The sequence below is a fragment of the Herpailurus yagouaroundi genome, unplaced genomic scaffold (genome assembly GCF_014898765.1).
Source record: "Herpailurus yagouaroundi ecotype Mexico unplaced genomic scaffold, PumYag 77, whole genome shotgun sequence".
In the NCBI taxonomy this organism is placed as follows: Eukaryota; Metazoa; Chordata; class Mammalia; order Carnivora; family Felidae; genus Herpailurus; species Herpailurus yagouaroundi.
This window is the reverse complement of record NW_024412388.1, coordinates 59046951-59065963: the sequence shown is the minus strand read 5'-3', so window position 1 is coordinate 59065963 and position 19013 is coordinate 59046951. Positions and strand designations below refer to the sequence as shown.

Genomic DNA, 19013 nt, shown 5'->3' with positions numbered 1-19013 from the left:
AAAGCACTAATCTACGTATTCTGTCTTATCTGGTGCAGTGATAAACTTACCATTCTTTCAGAAGAGTTTATTCGTTTTAAACTGTCAAGTTTTACCTTGACTAAGATCATTTTGCTGAATGTTATAGCCTCAAATAACGGAGTAACCATTTTCAGAAATGGAGGATATGACCATGGTACTGCCACTCCCCTATGCAACTTCCTTGATGGTCACACTAACTCATCATGACATTCTTTTCCATGAGACAGACTCATTCTCAGAGTGTTCCTCAATGCATTCTTTCAGCAGTCACTGCTGGCCAATTAAAGTTGCCACAGGAGATAAAATTACGGTGTCACTCTGACTTTTCTGTTGAACCAATGACAGAATTATCTTTTGGGGTGTTAAACACTCATTTCCCTGCCATTACTGATTTCCCTGTCAATATTCACAGAACTACTCACTACATGCCAAGCTCTTAGAGCACATAGGGTGACACCTATGGAACCAATGAAAATAACTGCCGACCCACATTGATTTTAAGCAGCATTTACTTCTTGGGGCTTACTCTTTGTTTCCTTTGCTATAATGTTATGGATTCCTTCAATGTTCACAGGTGCAAATAATGCCTGAAGGCTCATCTCATGGTCAACCCAATCCAGTCCAAATCTACAGAGATGTGGGTAAGGCATCCACACAGGCAAGAGTACCAGTAAGGCTTCTTTGTTTACATAAAAGTATATCAATCCTACCCACATACTCCTTTCATTTTTAAATATCTTGATCCAAGTACATTTGACAAAGAATGCTTGAAAATATGATCTTTGCCTTATGCTATTTGCTTCCCATCTCATCATTGATCTTAAAATCTATTTTATCGTCCAAATTCCTTGGCCCTCCATATTTCCTCTCTTATCTCATAATCCAGCTCAGGGTTATCTAAAATTCAATCATTTATATCATGCCTTCACAACCTTTGCCAACTGTACTCTTATAGGTGATAGACAGATAGATAGATGACAGATAGATAGATAGATAGATAGACAGACATAGATAGACATAGACATTGATAGATATATAGACAATCTATTTTTAAGTAGCTCACTTTTTTTTTTAATTTTTTTTTCAACATTTATTTATTTTTTGGGACAGAGAGAGACAGAGCATGAACGGGTGAGGAGCAGAGAGAGAGGGAGACACAGAATCAGAAACAGGCTCCAGGCTCTGAGCCATCAGCCCAGAGCCCGACGCGGGGCTCGAACTCACAGACCGCGAGATCGTGACCTGGCTGAAGTCGGACACTTAACTGACTGCGCCACCCAGGCGCCCCGAAGTAGCTCACTTTTTATAATCTTTTGCTTTTCCTAAGTAAGAATACCCACTGACTACTTATATATGTTTTTATGATACACATTAAAAACCTTCATAATTACAACTTAAAGTGATTTAGTACCAACTAAAATGATCTTAACTGTGAGTATAACTCTCTGAGAAACAATGATTTATGACAGTGGTTGTCAATACTGGCATATCAGAATCACCTTCTCAGACTTTTTAAAAAATTCCAATTCCTAGATCTCACCCCAGAACAATTAAATCTGAATGAGAATATCTGACAACAATGGTATGTTTGAAAGATAAAAAATTATCATGCAGAAGATTCTCACTCTAGCCTATGAACTGTGTGAAAAACTCAAGATAGACACTTTCAATTAAAAAAAGATGTGATTGATGCATCACTAACTAACTTTGGGATTTCTTCCCATCAGGAATTTAGAAACTGGCATTCAATTTCTGTCCTAATCACTGGTTCTAATTTTTAAAAAGTGAGTTGTTGTTGGCTACAAAATTTAATTTTTCAAAGTTCATTTAAACTGAACAAAATAAAATCTTTCTTGACTAATGTAGAGTTCTTGACGTTCCTCCACCTGTATGCATTGGACTTGACTATGAGTTCTTTAAGAACAGGGCCTTTATATATATAGATAGATAGATATAGATATATAGATATATATTTATACACACACACACACATATATATACCTATAGCTCTAATATTCATAAGGTTCGAGTTGTGTAAAAAATATTTTATAATTAGGGCACCTGGGTGGTTCCGTCAGTTAAGCATCCACCTCAGTTTCTGCTCAGGTCATGATCTCACAGTTTGTGAGTTCAAGCCCCATGTCAGGCTCTGTGCTAATAGTGTGGAGCCTTCTTGGGATTCTCTCTCTCCCTCTCTCTCTGCCCCTACCCCACTCACGCTCTCTCTCTCTTTCTCAAAATAAGTGAATAAACTTTAAAAATGTTGTAATTACTTCCCTTCTCACTTGGACCTCATCATCTCTGTTGCAAGGTTTTCTTATAATAACTTGAAAGATAAAGACTAAAGTTTTCTAATATCTCATCCCTTGCTAAAAGGTAATAGTGAGAAATTAAATGCCATCTTAATTATCCATTTTAACTGCACATGTTTTAGCATTTGAGATCTGAGGAGCTCCCATCAATTTCAAAAGAGGTGATTGCTTCTAACCATTACAATTGAACTGGCAGCATTTCACTCATATCCAACCACTGTCCAGTGTCCAGCACTTGCCATGTGCTCAATATATCTGAAATGGGGATTTGAACAAACATGACTTGTGGAATATAATCACAACACTTTTCAGTGGGGAAGTTTTTCCTCTATCACTTGATAAAACCCCTGGCAAGCCCCACAGCTTCCTACCAAGTACATTTAACCTTCAAAAAATTCATTTTCTTCATCTGAGAAGAAAGGGCTGATACTATATACCAAGCCCTCCTTTCTACTTTTAACATTCTCTCTCTTTTTTAAGCATATAATTCAATGATATTAAGTACATTCATATTGTTGCTCTATTTCTAATTTTCTGACAATATGAATTTTCTCTGTTGGATCTGGATATGTCTTAACTTTGTTTTTTCATTCATAATTTCAGAAAATGGGATGACACCTTGCATTTCCATAGAGATCCCACTATGGTTTAAGTATTGATTTCATGTACGCTTTTCAGCAAGGACAGGGTCTGTGCACACAGTGGATCCTGACAGAGCTAAAGTCGTTGACCTACAGAGAATGACATACAATCTGCCTGATGATTTTAACGTCTTCCTATCAGGCATTTGCCTTTTTTTTTTTTTTTGAGAAGGTTTTAGTTTTCATTTAATTGATACATGTATTCAATGTGATTTCTTCCTCTCCATCAAGCTTTTGAATAGGTGCTACCAAATCTGCAAATATGGGCACCTTTCATACACTTGTGGAGAGATATATATTGGAAACTTCCTTCACACCATTATAAATTTCTCATATAAGACCTAGGGCTCACATTTTCTTGAGCTCCAAGAGCAGTGACTGCAAAATACTGGCAATTCTTATTATGGTGATATCTCTCACTGAGGCATAAACAGTCACTGCAATTGCATTGTCCTTGACTGATGTTTTTATTTTCTTCAGAAATAAATCCGAGCCAATTCTACCATATGTTGCACACAAAGGAAGAGATAATTTTGGTTTGTTCCCTTCTCTTTTGTATCTGAAGCCCAACCTTTTAATTTTCTTATCTTGAAGAGAGATGTCAGAAAGAAATCTTTTTTGTTCCATATTGTTGAGCCAGTAATGAAAAATGCAAACTAAAACTTGCATTCTACTTTCTAGTACCAAATGAAAGGAACACATAGTTCTAGTGGGTAACAGCCAAGAAACTGAACTGTATCCTGAGGGGCCAGGAAGGGTAAACATGGCATCGTATTGTTCAGAGCAGCACTATTATGGGACTTAGATATCACTCGTGCCCTTCCTCTCAGAGAGTACATATTATACTAGAAATAGGAATGTGTTGGTGGTGAAAAATCCTCATAAGAAACCAAGATAGAACCTATTGCCCTCTATTTCTATTTTGGGGAAAATAGCCAAGAGGTTGATGAGGAACCAAGGAAGCTGGATCACATTCTTCTTTTTATCCATATTCACTTATTTATTCTTTCTTTTGTACCATAAACTATATATCAGCACTGTGCTAGCTTCTGGGAACACAAATATAAGCTGTTAGCCATCAATAAGCTGAAATCAAGTTGGGAAATAGTAACCTATGCAGATTCTTATAATATAAGCTTTCCAGAGATCATGATTCTGAATTAAATTTTGCTTTAGTTAAACACTAAGCATAAATTTAACTAGTTGAGTAATACCACTTCACACTTGTAAAAAATTTGTTCCTTACCACATTCACACATACACACTTACCCGTAATAATATATTACGGGTCAGGGCACCCAGGAGTGTCAGAGGACCCAGGAGGCTCAGTTGGTTGAGGGTCTGACTCTTGATTTTGGCTCAGGTCATGATCCCAGGGTCGTGGGGTCGAGTCCCATGTTCGGCTCCATACTGAGTATGAAGCCTGCTTGGGATTCTCTCTCTTTCTTCCTCTGCCCCTCTCCCCTGCTCATGTGTGCATTCTCTCTCTCTCTCCAAAATAAAAAAATTAAAAATGAAAGCTGAGCATAAATTAAACTTTAAAGGAAGGAGTTAAAAGGTGAAGGACTGTAGACAGGATTGTGTTTTAGTTGCAACACTCTGGCTGCTTTCGGAATATGAATTTTGAGGAGGCAGAGCTGTTAATTATAATAGAGAGAGCAAACTGGGAGCTCATGAGCTACATCTAAACTACGTGCGCGCTTGTGTGTGTGTGTGTGTGTTTAATTATTCTCTGCTTGTTCAATGCTAACATGCAATTTAACAAACCAAATTTTCAGTTTAAGTAATTAAAAAGCAGGAAATTTCACATAAAAATTTGGATTCCTGGCTTGTATTGAAAAACCGGAAACTCTGGGGTTATAAGACCTGCTTTTCTGGATGACAGTAACTGGCAGCAGTTGAGTAGCAACTGCTCTTCAGCATGCAGAATGGACTCTCCTACTCGACTGCCTGACCTGCTTTCACCAGCACATACTACACGCCTGGGCCTGTGGCACCTGCCCCTTTACACTACCTTCAAATACACTGCATGTTAAATATTCTTGATATAAATGGCCAGAAGAAAACACATACCTGAACTAGCAACTGTGTTCTCACCAGCTACCCCAAACTAATGGCACAAACGTATGGACCAGACAAATGTGAAGACAAGCTTTAGATAAGCGCAGGGGTAATGCCCATTCATAGGATCATTTCAAACATTATTTTCATCTTTTGACAGCACTGCACATTTTAGGTATGATGGTAAAATGACCCAAATGTAGAACAACTGAACAATCTCTTCCTGGGATTACAAGCAGTAACTTACCAGAAGGAAATACCATTTCGATTATAGTTCATTAGCAACTCCAATATTACTAGAGCAGAGTAAACCCACCCTCACCCTCCTCTTCCTTGGACCCAGTGCGCCCTTGAGATATGGAACACATAGGGTTTCAAGAAGTTTCCCAAATAAAGCCCCTGGCCACTATCCTTCCCAGCCCTGACAAAAGAACTATGTGCGACACTGGTCATTAACTTCCTCTTTTTCAAGGCCCATGTAATTTGTGGCTTCTACTTTTCTGAGTTCCTTTACAACGGCTATACATTTCATCAAGACTTTTAGCCAGAAAGAAATCATGTTATTAGAGAAGAGAGCAGAATAAAATTAAAAGAGCATATACTTTCTGCCAATTATACCATACCTGTGAGTTTCCTCATTTGTAAATATTACAGGCCACAGGAAGAATTCCCAACTCCTTTCCATGTTTTATGAGACCTTTCATGATCTGCTTACCTCATTACCCAACTCTCCCATCCCTTCAACCCCAAACTGAGTCGCCAGTAGTATTATGTGCTTTCATTTCCTCAAACATGTCATGTTCTCCCTTCCTGATCTCAGCACATGCTCTTCCCTCAACCTTGAACACTTTCATGAGACCCCTACCATTTGTTGCATATTAGTTACCTACTGTTCATGTAACAAAGTAACCAAACTTAGCAGCTTAAAACAACAAATATTTATCTCATAGTTTCTGTGGATCAGGAATCTAGAAACAGTTCAGCTGGGAGATTCTGGTTCAGGGTCTTTCATAAGATTGTGGTCAAACTGTTGGCCAGGGATACTGTCATCCAAAGCTTTTCTTGGGATGGAGAATTCACTTCCAAGATGGCTCACTCATATGGCTATAGGCAGCAGGTCTCAGTCCTTTGCCTCCTTTTGGCAAAGGTATCAGCTCCTCATCACATAAGACTTTCCACGTGGTTTCCTGAACATCCCAACAACATGTCAGCTGACTTCTCCCAAAACAAATGGTCTGAGAAGGAGCAAGGCAGAAGCCACATGTCTTTTATGACCTAGTCTTGGAAGTGAAACACCATTACTTTGGCCATATTTTCTTTTTATTAAGTCAGTAAGTCCAGTCTACATGCAAGGGAGGCAAATTAAACGCCATCTCTTGAAGGGAATGTCAAAGAACTTGTGGACACATTTTATACCACCACAGTCTTGCTAAAGCCAAATGTCAGATAGTTATTTTCTTGGCTAGTCTTTGTGACTGCCCCAAGACTGATGTGGTATCTCTCTTTAGCTCACAGGAGGTACTTCTCCAAATAAGGACTACATTTTTGGAAAATACCCTAATTCGTCTGTCTTTTGCAGTAGAGAGTAAGCAACTTGAAGCTAAGGACTGAGTCTTGCTCACATGTGTGTCTCCAAGCCTGGCATAGTTCTTGGCTGTTGGTAGGCATTCAATGGTCCCTGGAAAATGAATCATGCCACTCAAATAAGTTCTTTTCTAGCCTTTCCACAGGATAAGCAGAGAATGAAAGGGGAGAAATGAATTTTATACTGCACTGCCTCCTGTGTCTTGCACTTTGTATATATTATCTCATTCAGTGACGCTGAAAACTATGATAGAAACACAACTGTGTGGTGGAAAAGAATGCATACCCTCCTGCCACTTGTTACCATAGAGTCTTGGCAGCTAACTTAGACTCTTGGCACTTTAGTTTTCTCCTAAAAAAAAAACAACTAAGGATGTAATAATTCCTTTACCAACCAACATGGCTTTAATAGCATCAAATAAAACAACATAAATGAATGTTAAATACAAACCATAAAACATCATACAGTATATGAATATTACTATTTCTCAAATTTCTATGGAGTATGGATGATATTGCTAAACATGGAGAAGATGTTTCCATTTTTGGAAACTTAATCAAATGTGAAATTCTTATCCCAATATTTTAATTAATTCATTCATACTAGTATCATTTTTTAAGTTTACTTATTTATTTTGAGAGAAAGAGAGCATATGTGCACACATGGGGGGAGGGAGGAGCAGAGACGGGGAGAGAGAGAATCTTAAGCAGGCTCCGTACTATTAGTGTGGAGCCCAAGTAGGGCTGGATCTCAATAAACTGTGAAATCATGACCTGAGCCAAAATCCAGAGTTGGACGTTTAACTGACTGAGTCATCTAGGTGTCTCCATTCATTCTAGTATTGGTTGAACTCCTACCATGTGCATATTCCAAGCATAGCCCAAGTGCTCAGATACCTTAGATCCTTCAATTCAGTCCAAAAGCATCTGCAAGTTCTCAAAATCTTTTTATACAATTAGGTTCCATTTGTAATAACTAGCACTTTTTAAATGACGGCGAAGCTTGCCAGAACAACAATGCAAACAGTGGGCTAGAGGACTTAGTTGACTATTTCTGGAGTCAGATCTCTAGTAGTGCCTGCTGCTTGCTGCTAAAGCCTTGGGTCTCCTCTCAGGGCAGGAAGTGTTGGTGCCTGGCATTCAGCAAGCGCTTGATCTTGGTTAAACAGAATGACATAAATTGCTATCCCTTGTACAAGGGTCATTAGATGTGATGGCTAGATGGAATGGCTCAAGTTTCCAAGCAAGCTGCCATATTTTGCAGAGTAAGAAGTAGAAGCTCACTAAGGTTAAGTCCCAAGATCATACATGGAGTCAATCGCAGAGTTTAGATTCCAAATGAATATTCTGACTTCCAGCTGTATGCGCATTACCTTTATTAAATACTGGACTCTATTTTAACAGTTTATCAATAATAGGGTTCCTGGGTCCTGGGTGGCTCAGTCGGCTAAGAGTCCCACTCTCAATTTCGACTAAGGTCATGATCCCCCAGATTGTGAGATAGAGCCCTGGGTCAGGCTCTTCATTGGGCATGGAGCCTGCTCAAGATTCTCTCTCTCCCTCTCCCTCTGCCCCTCCTCCTGCTCACACTCACTCTGTCTCTCTTTCTCTCTCAAAAAAAAAAAAAAAAAAAAGTTTAAGAGATTATCAATAGAAATAGATGACAAAAGATGACTTGTCTCACAGGCTTTGCCCAAAGGACTATAGAGTAATGATGTCAATAAAGTACTTCACATATTTCCTTAATTATTCCAATGATAGCAATTGTGGCCAAAGTTTATGGACAAGCAGCACAGGCACATTAAATCTTCTGGACACCGGGGTAGCATTTAACACAAAGCAAATTGTGCATGAAAGGTATCCTGCAAAATGTTAATGGTAGAGCCGTCTTTTTGGCATAATAATAATATACAATAAAGTGTCAACAGCACCACAGAAGTAAACTAGCACAAATTGTGCCTTTGTTTTATTTCTCCTCTCATCTGTATTTTCCTGATTATTAAAGGTCAATAGTATTTCCCCTAAAGAAAATAAGTGCTTTGTATCAATCGCGAGGCTGTGTGTCAGTTTTCCAATCAAGATGATTTTGATGATGCTGAAGGCAGATTATTCACGCTCTGCCTTAGTTTTCTTGAGGAAGAGGGACTCATCCATAGGCTCATCTCACTAGCTGTTGAAAGCTAGAACGATTTCAATCACTTCCCAATATCTTCTTCCAGCAGTGCTCTCATTATTTTCCCTTAACTACTGGTTTTGGACTTGTGGCTTTTACAAACACGCTGATCTTCCTCATGGAGTGTGGTTACCATCAAATCATCCACGACACCTCTGGCAGGTTTTGAGCCAGGCTGGGCCTGCCTAAGCTCCTCTTAAGGAATTTGACCCTGAAGCAAAAACTTGAGAGTTTCACTGCTGGACCCATCAGTCGATATAAAATGTGATTCATTTTAGGCAGAAAAATATTCGCTGTTCCATTTTCCCTAGTGCCTTGGAGGAATGCATGTGGCCTGTTTGTCTAAGTTCCAAGTGAGCAAAGCTTCAATATGCCTGGCATTTGGGGAAAGGAGTTGTAACTCTGAGTGAAAGAAAGTAAAGGGGCTTATTTGTGAGGGCCTTGCTAGCAGTCATCTCATGCTGTAAAGCAAAAGCAACACACAAATTGGTGAGAAGTGCAGTGCGGTGGTTAAAATGTATGCTTTCATATAAGAACTTGGTTTACAATCAAGCTCTGCACTTGGCAATTGTGTGAACCACGGTGAAAATTAAAACTTATTTATAAATTGGAGATAAAATACCTGAGAGCAATGTTTGGAGGATAAGAGAAATAATGACTCTAGATCATTTATTCGGTGCCTGTAACATACTCAGTGTTGAATGAATTGGAGCTCTTATTATTACAAATAGTAAAACCAAACAAAGGTGACTTATTCTCTAAATAGTGTTCTCTGCTCTTTAAGAATTCAAGAGGCTTTGCAATGTACACTTGCTTTCACCATAAATATGTGATAGATCACTAAACTGACCTAAATTCCCTGAGCCAATTAATGAAATGAGAACATTTATTCCTGTAAAGATGCAAGGCTCTGAACTTCCAGGATCTAAGTGGAGGTAAATCTAAGCTGTCTCCTCTCTTTCATCGGGAATTTTCAAGCGCTAGAATGAAAATCTACAGCTGGTCAAAGTGAGTCCTCACAGGTGTAGAGAATTTCTTTTGAGATGGTTCCCATTTACAAAATCTTGGGCTACACCACCCTAAAGTACTTCACAACAAATCCTCTTCTCCAACTAATACAGATCTCAGCATTAGCAAAGGAAAACGTTGATAGAGTAAAAATCCAGAGTAATCTCATTCAGTGATATTTTGCTATCCAATTAAATTTGCTTTCCTCTCTTATAAATAAGACTAATGGTATAAGTATAATGCAGAATGAAAAATTACAATAGTACTTTTAGTGCCATGGCAAGCAGCCCGTTCCTCCAAATTAGGATTGCCAAATAAAATACAGGATGCTCATTAAATTTGAATTTATGATGAACAACAAATAATTTTTTTAACATAAGTATGTTATAGATCGGTCCTGGCCTTTGGAGGTGGACTTAGAAAAATCATCAGGGTCACCCTTCATGACCAAACTCTATGTCAGATGTACATTTGAGACATAAAAATTTAACTGTGTGTCCTATATTTTATTTGCGAAGTCTGGCAACTCTCTTACAAATGAACTGAATCTGAGGTGCCTGAGTGACTCAGTCAGTTAAGCATCTGACTTCAGCTCAGGTCATGATATCACAGCTTGTGGGTTTGAGCCCCACATCGGACTCTGTGCTGACAGCTCAGAGCCTGCTTCGGATTCTGTGTCTCCCTCTCTCTCTCTGGTCCTCCCCAGCTCACACTCTGTCTCTCTCTTTCTCTCTCTCTCTCCCTCAAAAAATAAATAAACATTAAAAAAAAAACAAATGAACAAAGCAGACTCTACAGTTATTTGTCATGCAATTACTTGATCACCTTTCAAGAAATCATATTCTAAGTTCCCTTCAGACATTTTCCAGTACTTGTTTATTTTGAGGGGATAACAAAAATTCTAGGTTAGAAATTTATTGAGTGTGGTCACTTTTTATAATTTAATTTTACATAATGATAACTTCATAAGAAGAAAGTTAACATGCATAAAAATAGTACTTCACTCTCCATAGACAATCATGAAATAAATAGACAAGTGTAGGCTTCTGGGAACTGGAGACAGTTTTACTCTTATGATCGGAACCAGCTGGATAATTTTTTATACTAAGTCCATGACATTTGGTCACAAAGAAATTTCCAATTTCAAATTCTGGACAGTTTTCGCCAATGATATCATAGCCGAGAACTGGGTGTTTTGGACTTGAAATGATATCAATATCATGTATTCGTAGACTGAAAGTTCAAAGTTCACTTGGGCTGATTTTGGACATTGTCATATTCGTGCCATCAAGGTTTTAATGCTGTTGAACTACCTTCTGGTGGCTGATAAGTGATAAAATCTGGAAAAAATCATTCCAAGTCCCAGTGAATAGTTGTAGTGCAGTTTCTCAACACATCCCTACAGGGTTTTGTGGAATTTCCTCTCATAAGGAGACCTCATTCATCTAATTGTTCAGTGTGTTGAGAGAAGCTTTGCAAGGATGTAGCAATGACAGCCTCAATGTGTGACCTTTGTTGGCTGAGGTCCTTCAAGCCTCTTATGGGTAGTTAATCTTGATGACCTGTGGCCCTTGAACTCGTCACAAGAGGATTCCAAGTCTTTTGCATTTCCCGTACAGTCTCTGGTGGATTTTGATCCAAAATGGGTAAGGACCGAATCTAGACCTCAAGAGTGCTGTGGGGTCAACAGAGCTGCTGTCTCAGCCATTACCACCTCTCCATGTGCTCTGCTCCCACCACCTTGTGGCCCTTTAACTGGAAAATGAACACCCCACCCCCACTTCTGGCCAGTCCTGCAGTGTTTATTTGAGGGAAAATACATCTTCTCATATGGAGTCCCTGGCAAGCTGCTCTTTTTGATTTCCACAACCTCCTTCCTCAAGGAACTTAGGACAAATTCCCAATGTTGGGTCAGACGATATTTCAGTGGCTCCTGCTTTGCCTCACTGTCCTCTGACGTTGCCACTTTGCACAGGCTTCTGTACATCTCGATTCCTTTCCTTCACTGGAGTGAACTTCTTGTCCACCCAGAGCACTTTACCACCCTTTTATTTTTGGAGACAAACTTTAGAACGTTGGATCCCATTGTAAATTTAAATGTATTCCCTGTGTTATCCAAAATACTGATGTACTTTTGCTTGTTTGTTTATTCAAATAATATTTTGCTTCAACAATGTCGAGTCAAACAATTTGCTTCCTGCCTTCATGAATCTCGTAGCTTGGAGGAGATATAGGTACAGAAGAAATAACTTACCTTATGAAGACATAAGACTATCTTATGTCTTCTCAATTCTCTCTAAATCTTGTTGTCTTGTAATTTGTCAAACTTCAAAAGAATAGCGTTTGTTTGTTTGTTTGTTTTTTTCCTAAGGAAAATGCAGTTCTTGCCTAGAACAAAAGGAACATTACTCAGGTTTGGGTTTCAAATCAGACTTCTTTCTAGGTATATTTAGAGCAGTACTCTTGGAAGCTTGGTTTTCTGGAGAGAGAAAGAGGTGTTCTGAATCCTGAAAAACTCCCTTAAATATCGGTCTAAAGTTCGAAGAATTGACTAGGGCATTGATCATAGAATATGATCAATGTGTATGTAGGCAAGAATATAATCTTTGGCTTCAGGGATGCCCCCAGCTCCCATGAAGGAAGTAAAATAAAAAGTTTTTCCAGGGCTTTGGGAGGAATAATAGGAAGGTTGAGAGAAGGGGAATCTAGGTTAGATACTGCCTGGGCATTCTCTAGACCCAGTGCGCATCACCTCCCAGGCCTCAGCACAGAGTGGAGATGGGGAGCAAGATCATGAGTGCGGGAAACACGAAAGTCCAATGGATCAAACCAAGTAAAAAGAATGAAACAGGTTAAGTTTCTTCTTGTGGAAGAAATTCTAGTTATCACCAGATTTCCCATTCATTCTTCCTTCTGGGCATATAGCTCCCTGGAATCAGGCATGGCCATGTGATCTACTTTGAGCAATAAAATGTGAACAAAAGTGAAAAGTTTCACTTCTAGGTAGAAACACTAGAGTCTCCATGTGTTCCTCTCCTGCTAGGCAACTCAGAAGGACCCAGACAGCACAGTTATAAGATATCAGAGATTCCGTCAGCCTGGATTCCTGAGTATGCGCAGCAGTGATATTTGGATTGTATCTTACATTTCCTTATTATATTTCTCAATTTATCCTGAACTCAAGGAGAAACAACAAATGTTTTGAGATGGAAATCATGGACTCAATTTTAGATATGTGAATATGTGATACCAGAGACATCTAAGATGTTAAGACAAATGGATATGTGGATATAAATTGATATAAAGAAAGATATATAAACTGATATATATATAAATACAATCTCCCAGCCAAAGTACATGTCCCTCATTAGAAAAGATATTTTGAATTCAAGAAGGATTTAGCTTATGATGATCTTATTTAACTGGTGCTAAGTACTTAGAAGAAAATTGTACACATAAGCCACATTATTTTGAAAATATATAAAATATTTTCATTTATATGTGTATAGAGAGAAAATAAATGGTGCTACCATTTCCCTTTCTTGAAATTCCACTATATTTCTGTTTCAGTCTCAGATGAATCCATTTATTCATAGCAGTGATACCAAATACAAATTGAAACTAATGAATTTCATTCCTTAATTGATTTATTTCTGGATATTTTTAAAGGTGATTTTAAATCTTTTCAAAGTTTATTTATTTTTGAGACAGAGAAACAGACAGAACATGAGTGGGGGGGGGGCAGAGAGAGAGGGAGACACAGAATCAGAAGCAGGCTCCAGGCTCTGAGCCGTCAGCACAGACCCCAATGTGGGGCTCAAACCCACAAACTGTGAGATCATGACCTGAGCCAAAGTCAGACCCTTAACCTACTGAGCCACCCAGGCGCCCCTAACGGTGACTTTAAATCCAAGCTTTGAGAACACTGAAAATTAGAAACATTTAAAAATACATGAATTAAGCAAATACTTCCCTATGTGCACCTAAATTTTGGGCTCCATTATTTATCTTTTATAAAGAGATAAGTCCAAGTTATGAAGTAGGTGAGGTGAACCAGTAAGAGGCATACAGGTACATGTGTGTACACAACAGATAAGGCAAAAGTGAGTGCACAATGCCACAAAACAATGTGTTCCTCTTTGAAGTGAAAAGAACTAAGTTATTGCATGTTTTTTAGCTTACTACTAAGACTAGACCATTGACTAGTGACTTTTGCCTCACCATAGAAAGAGAAGAGATTAATGAAAGCAGCCATGATAGGGAAGAGACTTGAATTTGGGCCATCCATGGAGTGGTGGTAGCAATACGGTGCAGAGGGGAATGCCAGGGAGGAGGAGAATAGCTATTTGAAATATTATAATGACTTTTATATGTAATTGGATGGGTGTTTGATTTGGCAGTTTCAGAAGATAGAAGATACAGAGGTAGATTTCGCTCCAAAATAAGTGAAGGTTTAGAACTATTTTTCTTCTATTTCTGATTCTTTTTTTAAAAATGTTTTTATTTCTTTTGAGAGAGAGAGACAGAGTGCAGGCAGGGGAGTGGCAGAGAGAGAGGGAGAAACAGAATCTGAAACAGGCTCCAGGCTCTGAGCTGTCAACACAGGGCACTACGTGGGGCTCAAACTCAAGAGCCAAGAGAGCGTGACCTGAGCTGAAGTCAGGAGCTCAATTGACTGAGCCACCCAGCTTCTCCATCTGTTTCTGATTCTTAAAGTAATACGTATGCACTGTAAACATTTTTGAAAAGTACAAAAAAAAGATATGTTAAAAAGAAAACACTCATAAGCCCTTCACCCAGAGATAATCATTAATATTTTGTATATTTATATATTCATTTCAGCAATCATGTGCTGAGTCCTAATTATGTGTCAGCTCCTCCTTTAGGCAGTGGAATACAGCAGTGAACAGAAAATGTCCCTGCGTTTAGGAAACCTGCATTCAAGCGAAGGGGAGATAGGTAATAAAGCATATAATATGTCCATTAGTGAGATATTCAATAAACAAAAAATAGAGCCAAGATAAACCGGGGTGCCTGGGTGGCTCAGTCAGCTAAGCGTCTGACTTCAGCGCAGGTCATGATCTCATAGCTTGTGAGTTTGAGCCCCGCATCGGGCTCTGTGCTGGCAGCTTGGAGCCTGGAGCCTGCTTCGGATTCTGTGTCTCCCTCTCTCTCTCTCTGCCCCTCCCCCGCTCACACTCTGTCTCTCTCTCTTTCAAAAAATAAACAAACATTAAAAAAAAAGAGAGAGAGAGAGAAACCATGATGACATGAGGTAGGGAAGATATATTGTATGATTATGATGCTATTTCAGCAAAAACTTAAAGGAAGGAACCCAGCCATAGAGATATGTGGGAGAAGAGCTTTCAAAATATACACAACATAAGACTTACATAGCTTTGTAACCTGCAGTTTTATTTAACAATAAATAAGGAACCTCTTTCATGCATTAAGTATGTTTCACAAATGCTATTTTTAATGTATACATAGTCTATTGCATGGATATATGTAACATATGCAATATTCCACTGTTGGACACTTGTGTTGGGTTAACTATCTTGCTACTATACTGAATATCTTCATATAAATTATGTGCAGCTCTGATTAATTTGTTTGGACAATTTTAAAATAGACTTTCTGAATCAAAGGATATTCTTTCGGTGGGGCGCAGGGGTAGGCAGAGGCAGAGGGAGAGAGAGAATCCCACACTGGGCATGGAGCCCAGCACAGAGCTCAAACCCACAAACTGTGAGCTCATGACCTGAGCTGAAATCAAGCGTTGGATGCTTAACTGACTGAGCCACTCAGGGGCCCCTGTCTACTCCTTTATATAGGAGTGAGCTGCATTTTGTGTTTGTTTGTTTTACGGCTCTCCTAGAAACCATGTCACTCTTTGAATCTCTGGAACTCACAGAACCTGTCTAGGAAACTGTTAATTAAGCCCAATTCCATATTTTATGAACAAGGAAATTAAACGACAGAATAGGTATGTGACATGTCCAAAGTCATGCTAGTTGCTACCAGAGTCTGGACCAGATGCCATATCTTCTTGATTTCTGTTCTCATGTAGTTCGCACATACTACAGCCTCTCTCTTTTCCCACAAAGTTGTTTTTTTTAACGTTTTATTTATTTTTGAGAGTAAGAGCATAAGAAGGAGCAGGAGAGGGACACAGAGAGAGAGGGGAACAGAAGATCTGAAGCGAGCTCTGCGCAGAGAGCAGCAAGCCCGATGTGGGGCTCAAACTCAGAAACTGTGAGATCATGACCTAAGCTGGTGTCGGGCGCTCAACCAACGGAGCCACCCAGGCGCCCCTTCCCACAACGTTTTGTTCTCCCCACTCATTCATCTCCCTTCCTTCCATCAGAAGTCCTCCATCTGTCCCTCCCTATTTCTGAGGCTCCACGATGTGATAAAAGAAAAGCAGTGCCTTAGAGCATAAGGGGCTCTGAAATCAGACAGGCCTGGGTTCAAATCCTAACTCAGTCACCCAACCCCTGTGTGAATTTGGACAACTTCCTTACTCCACTGAACCTGTTTCCACACCCATTATACGATGTAGTATTGTAAATAGAAACCGAAAACTACATGTCAAACAAGTATCCACGTAAGAGCTGGCACAATCTAACGCTTAGAAACTGTTAATCTGTATCATTAATTATTTGTATTATGCTACACATGAGTATGTATTTATCTGTCCTGACACTCTGTTTGTAATGTGCAGGCACATCCATAGAGAAGGTTTGAGTTCAAACCCCGTATAATTAATATTGCACCGAACGCTGAGATTGTCTTTAATACTCTGACACAGAGAAGTCAAAACAATCTCTGAAAAAAGCCTGTCTCCAGAATTCTTGAAGCTGCAATCGTTGCTGCAAACACAAGAAAATCAATCCTGAACTCAGTCTTTTCATTTCTCTTCATGATTACTGTTCTCAAATGGAGAACACAATTAAAACTAATGTTATATTAGTGCAGCCTCCTCAAAATAACCATTGATCACATTCCGTGTGAAGGGTCTGCAACATCTCTTCTGGAATTGTTTTAAAATACATTAACAGGGATCTGTGTATTGTAGGACAGAGGACACCGTTTCTGCAAGACAGGAGCTCGGAGTTCTGGCACTAGCTCCTCCATTCACCAACCATGTGACCTATGCAAAGTCATTTCTTCTGGCTGACTCTCCACCTCCTCTGTAAAACGGGTACATTCCTACCTCCCAGAATTGTTCAAGGATCACACAGGTCATGAATGTTAAAGGCAACATTGTAATATGTTTATAATAAACCATTATGATTACTACCCACATTCCTGAAAATGTGATTAACACAAGCCACACAGAAAGCAGAATCATTGGGACTCAACACAAATAAGTTACAATGTTTATTGTCATTATGATATGAAACAAATATTACCCAGGGTGCTGAGTGGGCTAACTAGCTTATATAATAAGAAAGGTTATTTCTTTCATTCTTAGACGACAGTCAAAGGTAGGAACATGGCTGAGGCTCACTACTGAACACTGAATTTTTTTTATTAAGTAATTATGCCTCCAACCGACCCAAAGTGATCAGGAACTGAGATACAATATACATAGTTTTGCATTCTTTTCAAAAGCAGCCTACTGCTAGTGTGGAATACCAACCCAGGCTAACTGTTTGTCATAAATACTCTTTAGATTTTACTTTTTCCCTCAACAATGCTGATGTCTCAATATGCTGTTACCTAGGAAATGCTTCACTAATGCAAACGTTAGCTTAGCTCTTGTCAAAACCTGTTAGCCATGAACTCTGACACTGTTTTGGAACTTCTAGATTTTCGTGTAGATGGAAATTTTGAAAATCCTATTGCTACCTTTAATAGCCCACATGTTGGATTAATTGTGGCTATCCAATAAAGCATTGCTATGCACACGAGTAATACTACTTTAACAGACACATAACGATGTCAGGATACGTTGTTATCAGCCATCATGGATTTCACAACACTATAAAACTTAGTCTTTCTTCCAGGTCTTATTGGGCTAAACAAAATGCTGACCCCCTATTTCATATCATAAAACTGACAACATTTATATCCAGACTTGATGCCAGAGGAGATAAAATTTTCCTGAAGACAGGAAATAAACCATCTGCTATGCTCATAGAAGGGCTGGACCAACTGCAAGCTCTTAATTGTCATCTATAATTACTAGATGAAAGGGAAATGAGAAATTACCTTTTCGACAGAGGCATGAAACATCAGCAGGACCATGTTTTGTTGAGAGCTGCTACTCCAGAGGTTAACATTCCTCAGAGCCATCAGAGGGTTATCTAGAACAAAAAGGAAAGTGCAATTGAGGATATACAAGATATCCTTATGAAAATAAACCCAAGTTCCTTTTGACAAAAATTTCTTTATCTCATTTCTTTCTCTAATAGTTCAGCTAAATGTTTTTCATTCGACATTCAACAAACATCTATTGATCAATTAGTAATCTTCTTTCATTATTCAAGGCGCAGATAGAGGTGGAAATGGCACAATACCTACATTCAGGGAGCACAATGTCTTTAGGAAAGAAAAGTGTGTTCCCAAGCAATCAGAAAACAATAGGATATTATAGAAAAGGCATTCTAAATGCTATGGAAGCACAGAAGCATGGCAGATCCATGTTGTTAGTTAGCTTTTCGATAAAGAGGAAGCAACATTTAGCTGGAGCCTTGAAACTTACATAAAAGACAAGGTGATGATATTCTAGGAAAAAGGAATCAATAGTACAAAAGCACAAACTATGAGAAAGTATAATACCTTCAAGAAATAACAAGTAATTAATTACATTTGTGTGAATAATCATTTTCGTACAAGAGATTATTGACTTCCAACTTTCTGAAAAGAACAGTGAAATAACCTGTTTGATTGATCAAGCAAATACAAGTGTCTTGCTTACTGTGGTAAGAGGAGCCATTTACGACTGTGACAGAATTGTAGTAGCATCTTGGAAGCAGGGAGCAAAACCGCATTTGTAAGGTTTGGGGATCTAATATAACGCATATTTTTCAATGAGGGAGTCTGATTGGTACTGAACAATGTTCATAATATAACAGCATAAGATTAATGGATAAAACAAGGTGGGGACTTTGAAGAGAATCTTTGAAGATTAAACATAATTTGACGAGCCCCATTGAGTGATCTATTCTTCTAACAAGAGGGTATTTATCTAATTAGAACAAATTG

At 38.8% G+C, this 19013-nt stretch overlaps 1 long non-coding RNA gene across 1 annotated transcript in view; it reads right to left on the bottom strand.

The window, feature by feature from the left end:
• The window catches only part of LOC121027311 (uncharacterized), a 211178-nt gene that overhangs the window by 39683 nt on the left and 152482 nt on the right, over window positions 1–19013 (bottom strand). Inside the window, exons 2-3 of the long non-coding RNA XR_005788659.1 lie at window positions 18018–18112; window positions 12055–12188 (exon numbers count right to left, since the gene is read on the bottom strand). This is a non-coding gene — a long non-coding RNA (uncharacterized LOC121027311). The remainder of the gene's footprint in view (window positions 1–12054; window positions 12189–18017; window positions 18113–19013) is intronic.